The sequence below is a fragment of the Etheostoma spectabile genome, chromosome 23 (assembly GCF_008692095.1).
Source record: "Etheostoma spectabile isolate EspeVRDwgs_2016 chromosome 23, UIUC_Espe_1.0, whole genome shotgun sequence".
Lineage (NCBI taxonomy): Eukaryota > Metazoa > Chordata > Actinopteri > Perciformes > Percidae > Etheostoma > Etheostoma spectabile.
In genome coordinates, this window is record NC_045755.1 from 9,124,098 (window position 1) to 9,134,098 (window position 10,001).

General features: G+C 29.4%; 2 protein-coding genes across 16 annotated transcripts in view; one reads left to right on the forward strand and one right to left on the reverse strand.

Moving 5' to 3' along the window:
- The window catches only part of LOC116673447 (cyclin-D-binding Myb-like transcription factor 1), a 14,904-nt gene extending 12,264 nt beyond the window's left edge, over positions 1-2,640 (reverse strand). The window contains exon 1 of the mRNA XM_032505798.1: positions 2,544-2,640. The gene's annotated coding sequence lies outside the window, so the exon portion shown is untranslated. The remainder of the gene's footprint in view (positions 1-2,543) is intronic.
- Positions 1-10,001, forward strand: part of nrcama (neuronal cell adhesion molecule a) — a 1,100,153-nt gene that overhangs the window by 748,453 nt on the left and 341,699 nt on the right. The gene's annotated exons all lie outside the window — the stretch shown is intronic.

The following is a 10,001-nucleotide window of genomic DNA, read 5'->3' on the forward strand; positions in this document are numbered from 1 at the left end:
CCACCCGTTCACCACAGACCGGCGGGAACCAGCAGAACCGGCAAAGGTTGGAGACGTGAACCTGACTCACAGCTAGAGCTCGACCGATAAAGGATTTTAAGGCCGATACGAATATATCGCGATTTACCAATCCGATATGCCGATATTTAATTTAAAAAATATCCAGAAACACATTATATAAAATGTAAGCAGACTTCCCTGAAATTAGTTATATGTAGTTATTTATGAATTCTCACTAATAATAATAATTTGTTTTATTGTCACAACAGAACATCAAAATGTATTTAAGTTCTGATAAATAAAATGAATAAAACTACAAACTTAAGATATGAAACTTAAAGACTATGCAACGCCATCGCTAACGGGGACGTTGTAGAGCGTCCTCTGGTGGACAGGACTATGAACAGCCATCGCTAACGGGGACGTTGTAGAGCGTCTCTGGTGGACAGACTATGCAACGCCATCGCTAACGGGGACGTTGAGGAGGGTACTCTGGTGGACAGACATGCAACGCCATCACTAACAGGGCGTTGTAGAGCGTCCTCTGGTGGACAGACTATGCAACGCCATCAATAACAGGGACGTTGTAGAGCGTCCTTGGTGGACAGACTAAGCAAACGCCATCACTAAAGGGACGTTGTAGAGCGTCCCTGGGGACAGACTAGCACGCCATACTACAGGGACGTGTGAGAGCGTCTCTGGTGACAGACTATGCACGCATCATAAAGGACGTTGTAGGCGTTCTCTGGTGGACAGACTATGCCACGCCATCACTAACAGGGACGTTGTAGAGCGTCTCTGGGGAAGACTATGCAACGCCATCACTAACAGGGACGTTGTAGAGGTCCTCTGGTGGACAGACTATGCAACGCCATCATAACAGGGACGTTGTAGAGCGTCCTCTGGTGACAGACTATGCAACGCCATCACTAACAGGGAAGTTGTAGAGCGTCCTCTGGTGGACAGATATGCAACGCATCACTACAGGGACGTTGTAGAGCGTCCTCTGGTGACAGACTATGCAACGCCATCACTAACAGGGACGTTGTAGAGCGTCCTGGTGGAAACTATGCACGCCATCACTAAGGGGACGTTGTAGAGCGTCCTCTGGTGGACAGACTATGCAACGCCATCACTAACGGGGACGTTGTAGAGCGTCCTTGGTGGACAGATATGCAACGCCATCACTAACGGGGACGTTGTAGAGCGTCCTCTGGGGACAGACTATGCAAAGCCATCACTAACGGGACGTTGTAGAGCGTCCTCTGGGGGACAGACTAGCAACGCCATCATAACAGGGACGTTGTAGAGCGTCCTCTGGTGGACAGACTATGCAACGCCATCACTAACAGGGACGTAACGTACGTTAGTTTCTATACAAACTAGTTATAAAAATGGCCAAGACAGTTCTCTTGCAAGGCATTCCATGCAAGTGGAAGTAGGAATAAATATTAAGATTGTATTACTACTGAGTAATTTTAGCAAAATTATTATATAAAATATATACATGCTGAGTGAAGAGATTAGATTATTTTAGTGTACTTGTTGGTTGCGGTACCGTGGATACAGGTGCTTTATATTAGTAGACACAAGTATTAAATGCTGAAAAACAGCAGTGTGACACACCTAAAATAAGTAGAGTATTTTTTAAAGCTCACTCTGTAATGTATAATGACAGCAATTCCAAAACAATTTTAATACAATTGTTTATTGTCTTGCTTAAATATACACCAAACTCCATTCACAAATGTACCAATTTAAGCCAAATTGCAAATCAGCAACGACTTTCACCTCCTATACTACTGCTGTGACATTACACTCGTCAACAGATGGGATCGGCTAACTTCGGGTGAAAAATATTTAGTTTTTATTATCATGACATAGCTATTTAAATAGCTACGTCATTATCATAAAACTAAATATTTTTCATACGCAGCACTGCCAGTAGATGTGGGCTAAATATTTGTCAAAATGCGACAAATTGCAGACAGAATCACTTCTAAAAAGCTTCTTTATTAAGTTAAAATCAGTAGGGTTTATGTTGTTTATCAATCAGACAGTCTGTGTAGAATCGGCCTATTTTTACATTGAGTTTGGCGTAAGATTCATGCGCCGCTATTTAAAAAAAAACTGACGTAAAAACACAGGGATTTGGCGCAGATGGATGCGTGACTTTACGTGATGCAGGCTCCAAAAAACAAAACAAAACCCTTTTTCATTCACACAATCATTCTAGCTGAGTACACACAATCAGTAACTGTGGTAAATGTTAAATTATGTTTCCCTGGAGACAGACAGACAGACAGACAGTTAGCTCCGATGCTAACCGTTAGCATCCACGAAGCTAACCGGCTAAATGAAAGACAACAAATCTCCGGCGCCATGTTCGCTGACAGGGTAAAGCTTATGGCGTCTGTGTGCGGGTTTTGACTGTCTTTTGGCGCTTTATTCTCGTTTTTTCTCCCGCTTGCGGTGTCTCTGCGCCGCCCCGGGCTCCGACTAGCAAACAGAAAGTGAATTTTACTTTTGATTTGGCTACTTACTTCCTGTTTTTGGTCCGGGGACTTGCGAGTTACCAGGATGAAGGTAAATGCCAGGATGGAGGAGTCGAGGGCCGACGAGGTTGCCAGGTTTGAAGATAATCCGTAAACTAGATGCGTGTTCTGCGTGTAAAAAAAAAAAAGAAATAAATAAATAAAATAACAAAATGGAAAGAAGTCATATTACATTTTTTAATTTAAGAAGTAGTTTTACTTCCCTTGTGTACATATTTTTTTACATTGCGGGATTAATAGGGGATTTTGAATAGGAACTAAAATTACAAAAAAAGAAAATCAACAACTGATTCGTTTGTCAATAAAAGAAATGAACTGGCAACCATTTTGATAATTGATTAATTGATTAATTGATTAATTAAGTACTTTTGTTCTGGCAAAAAATTACAAATAATTGGTTGCAGCTTCTCAACTGTGATGAGTTTTAGTAGTATCAGATAATACATATAATAATATAGATACATATAATATATACACATATAATATATTCTACACAGATAATATACTATCTAATACATATAATATACTACACGCTATAATATATACTATAAACTAATAATATAATATAATATACATATAATAATACAATCTAATTAATATATATAATATACATATAATATAGCACAATATAATAGATATAATAGTAATATACATATAATATCATACACATATACTATCATATATAATAATATATATAATCCACATCTATACTATAGATATAATATACATATAATAGACATATATATAATACCAGATAATATACATTATATAACACTATAATATAATACATATAATATAATATAAGTACATATAATTAAACACTATAATATAATATCACATATCTATATATACATATACTATCATATAACTATAATAATCAAATATACATAGAATATAATAAATTAATATACTTAAATATACACTATATATATACAATCACTATATAACATAAACATATAATATAATACACATATTTTAATATACTTACAATATACTATAATAGCAGATAATATAATATATACCATATAATCATAATATACAATATATATAATATACATATATATAATACTACCTTATATACACTATAATTAATATAATATATCTATAATATCGATACTATAAGATATACATATACTAATATAACATATCTATAATATAATATAATATACTATAATATAAAATATATATACATAAAAACTATAATAACTATATACATATAATCTAATATACATACATATATATCAATATATATATAACTATAATATAATATACATAATATAATATATATAGATAATATACATATAGATTATAATATAACATATAATATATATACATATAATGATAAGTATACATTATATAATTAATCATAATAATACCACGTATAATATAATATAATATAAATAAATAATACACATATAATTATAAATATACATAAATTAATACATATAAATATACATAGAATATAATATAATACTAAATATACTAATAACATACACATAATATAAATAATAATACATATTATAATACATATAATATAATACACTATAAATAAGATACATATAATATAACACTACATATAATATAAATACACATATAATATATCCGATATATATAATACTAAATATAATATATACATATAATATAATATCATATAATATAATATAACACATATAATAATAATATAATATACATATAATATAAAATATAACTAAATATAACACACTCTAATTAATACACATATAATATATATACTATATATATATACATATAATATATACATAATATACATAATATAATCATAAGATATCTCATATAAGTCTATAATATACTATACTATACATATAATATAATAGAATATCATATAACACATATAATATAAACACTATAATATATATAATATCATATATATATACCTATTATATACTATATCAATATAATAATTACATATATACATAAATATATACAATAATATAATATACAGTAATCAAATATCATAATACATATAAATAATAACTACTAATATAATATAATACTAATCATCACATATAATATAACATATAATATAATATAATATAATATAATATATACATCATAAATAATACACATATAATATAATAACATATAATATATCATATACCTATAATAATAACTATAATATATCATATATATATTATAATAGAATAATATACATATAATATATTAAATACATATACTATAATACACATAATATACATATAATAATAACATATAATATAATACATATATTTAATATCATATATTATAATATATATAATCTAATATAATAAATATAATAATATAATATACTACAAATATATAATACACATATAATATATACATATACACATATAATATAATATATATATACACATATAATATAATACACATATTTATATATACATAGACTATAATATACTATAATTAAACACATATATATAATATACATATAATATAATATACATATAATATAATATACATATAATATAATACACATATAATATATATCATATAATATAATATAATATAATATATATACATATATACAATCATATAATATAATATACATATAAATATATACACATATAATATAATAATATAATATATATAATAATATACATAAAGTATATACACAGTATATATATATATCACATATTTATTACACAAATATAATACACATCTACATATAATATACATATAATATACATAATCATATACACTATATATAATACATATAATATATTCTCATATAAATATACATAATACACATAGATATATAATACACATATAATATATATACACTATAATATAATCTAAGATAATATATATATTACATATCATATTACACAATATATATAACTATAATATAATCACACATATAATATAATATGCACGATATATATTCGATATTACATATAATATAAGATATACCACTAATACACTCATATATAATCATCATATAATATATCACCACAATATAATACTCATATATAATATAATATAAATATAAAGTAATATAACTATAATATCTACAATATACTATAATACCAGAAATTACTAGATATAAATATATATACGACTTAATATAATACATATATATATATTAACAATATAATACAATAAATATCATTCATAATATACATAACTATAATTACATATATAGAATATCACTATATTAGAATATAAATATAATATATAATTACATATATTATAAGAATATACAGCTCTTATAATATACTACACATATAATCTAATTACATAGAATACACATATACTATAAATATACATATAATATAATACACAAATCTAATATACTCTAATAAACTATACAAATACATAATACACATATCATATAATATACCTTAAATATCTACATAATACTCTATATACTATCATATAATAACATAATATAGAGATACAGAGAATATAATATCCATATAATGTAACACATCGAATATAATATAATACCATATAACAAATACACATTAAGATAAATATACATATAATATAATCACATATAATCTAATATATACATTAATATATAACCTATAAATAAATATACATATATAGTACACTATGAGATAATACACATAGTCATTATAATACTATCATATAATTCCCATATACTAGACTCTTAATATAAGATACATATCATATATCTATAGAGTAATATAATACACATATAATATAATACCCATATAATATACATGAGAATATCATACACATATAATACAATATACATATATCTCAATACAGAATAAATAATACACATATAATATCATATTTATCATAAATATTATATCATATAAACATATATACATATATATTAATATACCTAATATAAATCACTATATATAATATTACATAGAATATAATATCACATATATAATGAAGACAGTTGTGGTCAACAAGTGTACAACACTTGTAGAACATCCACACTGTTTGCTGTCTGATTCTTCAATAAGTTTCTACAACTCTCTTATTTTTCGTGATAGATGATCAACACTACATGTTTGTCACAAAAACATTCTAAAGTTTGTTTTCTTTCATAATTTTATGGGTCTGCTGAAAATGGTCACCAATTCTGCTGGTCAAAAATCTACATCAGCAACATTAGTAGTTGGTTACATGTCGCCTTGGCCATTTTCATTACGGCAACCTCAGGCTTTTTGGTAGCCATCCACAAGTCATGGCAAGCTTCGGTCGAATGTTGACCACTCTTCTTGACAGAATTGGTGGCAGGTCGCTAATGTGAGGGTTTTCTTGCATGAACTGTTCTTTCCCTGTCCCCATTTTCTCAAATTGGGTTTAAGGCAGGACTTGGGAGCCATTCTCAAACCTTAATTCTAAGCCTGGTTTAGAGCCATCCTTTAACCACTTTATGATGTGTGTTTTGGTCATTGTCTTGTGGAACACCCCACGCGCCCAAGACCCAACCTTCGGGCTATGGTTTTTTTAAAGTTTTTCCTGCAGAATTTGGAAGTAATCCTCCTTCTTCTTATCCCATTTACTTTCTGCAAAGACCGTCCACTGGCAGCAAAACATCCCCAGAGCTAATCTACACCACCATGCTTACAGTAGGCAGGGTCTGGATTAAAGCCTCCCTTTTGTCACTCTCCAACATAGGCGGTGCTGTGGGCCAAACCCTCCTTTTTGTTTCGTCTGACCAGATAACGTTCCTCCAGAAGGTTTTATCTTTTCCATGTTGAAAAAAAAAAATCAGCATCAAAACTTCAGCCATCTTAGGTGCCTTTTCTGGAGCACATGCTTCTTTCGTGCACGGCGCCTCGCAGTCCATGCATGTAACACAAACCACACTGACGTGGAACCTGACACCCTGGTTCCATCAGCTTCCAAATCCTTGCAACCTGCTTCTTGGTGATTCTTTTTGACTCTTGACCATCCTGACCAATCTCCCTCGGCAGCCAGGTGATAGCTTGCGTGTTCTTCCTGTCGGCATGACCACTGTTCCAGCACTTTTTATACTTGGTATAAGTGTCTGCACGTTGCTCTTGGACCTGTACTGCTTTGAAATGGCTCCGAAGTGACTTCCTGACTGTGTCGTCAATAATTCCTTTTTCAGATCCACAACTGAGTTCCTTTACTTTCCCATTGTAGCTTTTGTACGGATCTAATCACAAGGTCCAATGACCCTATTTAATGGGCTCATGAGAATTCCCAGCTGAGTCAATCAGCATCACTTAGGAAGAAGTGAAGAGGCCATGAAATCAAGGCTAATTTGATTGACACAACATCGCTACATCACCAAAGTGACATATTTTGGTGCTGTATTTAATATTTTTGACCAGCAGATTGGTTGACCATTTCAGCATGACCTTATAATATAATTTATGAAAGAACCCAACTGATTGATGACTGTTTTTTGTGACAAACTGTATGTGTTCCGATACTCTATCACATTAAGAAAAATATCAGAGCTTGTAGAACTTATTGAGCACTCAAGGACAGCCATTCTACTATTTGATTTCGTTACAAGTGGATTGTGACACTTTTGACCACAACTTATAATAGAATATAATATCTATAAGATAATATAAGATATAGATACTACACATATTAATATAATCACATATATATATAATACATATAATAGAATATTCAATATAATATAATAACATATAATATAATATTCTATATATATAAGACACATAAAATAAATATAATACATATACTATAATATATAGATTATATACCATAAATTAAATATAATATTATAATAATACCCCTATAATTTGAACAAATTAATATCGATATAATATATAGAATACACCTATAATAATATACACATATAATATAATATAGCATATATACAATATAACATATAATATAATATATACCTAATATACTAATATACATACAATCAATAAATATATATATAAATACCATATAATATATACCCATATCATCTAATATTAACATAAATATAATACGCATAATATAATAATACCTAGTATACAAAAATACAAATTAACAGAATAAAAGCATTAACATCATTTTCTGTAAGAATAGCAAAGGAAATGTTTGTAAATAAACAAAAAAACATTTATAGTTTTTAACTAAATTGGGAATAATCCAACCTGGCAACCTCCTTCTCCGCCGTCACATGTGTCCGGGTAACCACTTGACTTGTTTTTCTATTTCAGACTGACTGAGGTAATGGGATTTAGCTGTCAACAATCTGCTTTTACATTAACTAAATAATCTCAGGTGTTTTATGTTCGCGGTGCAGCTACATTTTGTAGTTTAAACAACTTGCGCTGTCGATGGTAAACAATCGGGATTTGCTGAGACGGGAATGGTTCCGCTGTTGTTTCGATCGGACCATTATCAGCGACGAACCACACGTTCAAGTTGCAACAAAAAAAAAAATCCAAATCGCGTATTTTAAACAATTGCAGCAGCTAATATTTAATATTTGGCCAAGACATGGCGGAACAACCGATAAGAGTGTAAGTTAAACTTGAGTATTACTTAAAATGTGCCTTTAATGTCGTGTCATCCCATTAAATGTTTAATATGAGATGTTTTTCTCTAAGCTGTGTTTCATTTTCACCATGATGTGACATGTCGACATGTAGTAAAACGTGTTATATAATACTTAAAACATCATAACAATGTTGTTTTAAATATGCTGGACTGTTGACGGTTACGTATTTCTATTATTAAGCAGGTAGATTTTGCCATTTTTGTACCAGAATCCGATTAATTTGGTACAAAAACGCGACGACCGACCGAACCTCATTCACAATTTACGTAATTTAAGATCTTGTTGCTCATTAGCGCATTTATAAACATCGTAAGATGAGAAAAAGATGCATAATCGTTATCAACAGTGGGAACCGAAAATATCGGCATGCATACACTTCACCAAAATAACTGAATTATAAGAGATTTTCTAATCTGACCCCAACAATATGTGAGAGTTTTAACCAGTTCCGTTACAGTCTTTCTTAATGATGCCGGTGTAAAGGGCACGTGTTGTTCATGTTGTGTGTGCCGAATTAAAATGTTGTCTTTTAATATCCACCTGTACATTTTTATTTACGAACAACACCTTAAAAGTAAATGAAATAAGTAATTAAAAAGTCTTATTTAGGGTGTAATGAAAACGCCCTTGCTAACCTAAGTGTTTGAGGAGAAAATAGAGAATTGAGTTTGAGTTTTGAAAATTGAAAATCAACAATTTTAAATTTTTCTTACGTTTTTGTCCCTTTTTTTTTTCAACACTTTTGATGCTTTTTTTTCTTCCATTGTTTGTCCCTTTTTAGACGTTTTCAACACTCAGTAACACTAACTTATTAACTTTAGTTTTACAGTTATTTTGGGAATTTCTGGTCAATAAACCTCATTTGTAGGAAATTATACCTAATGCTTGAGTTAGAAAAGCAGAAATTAGGAATTATTGAGACT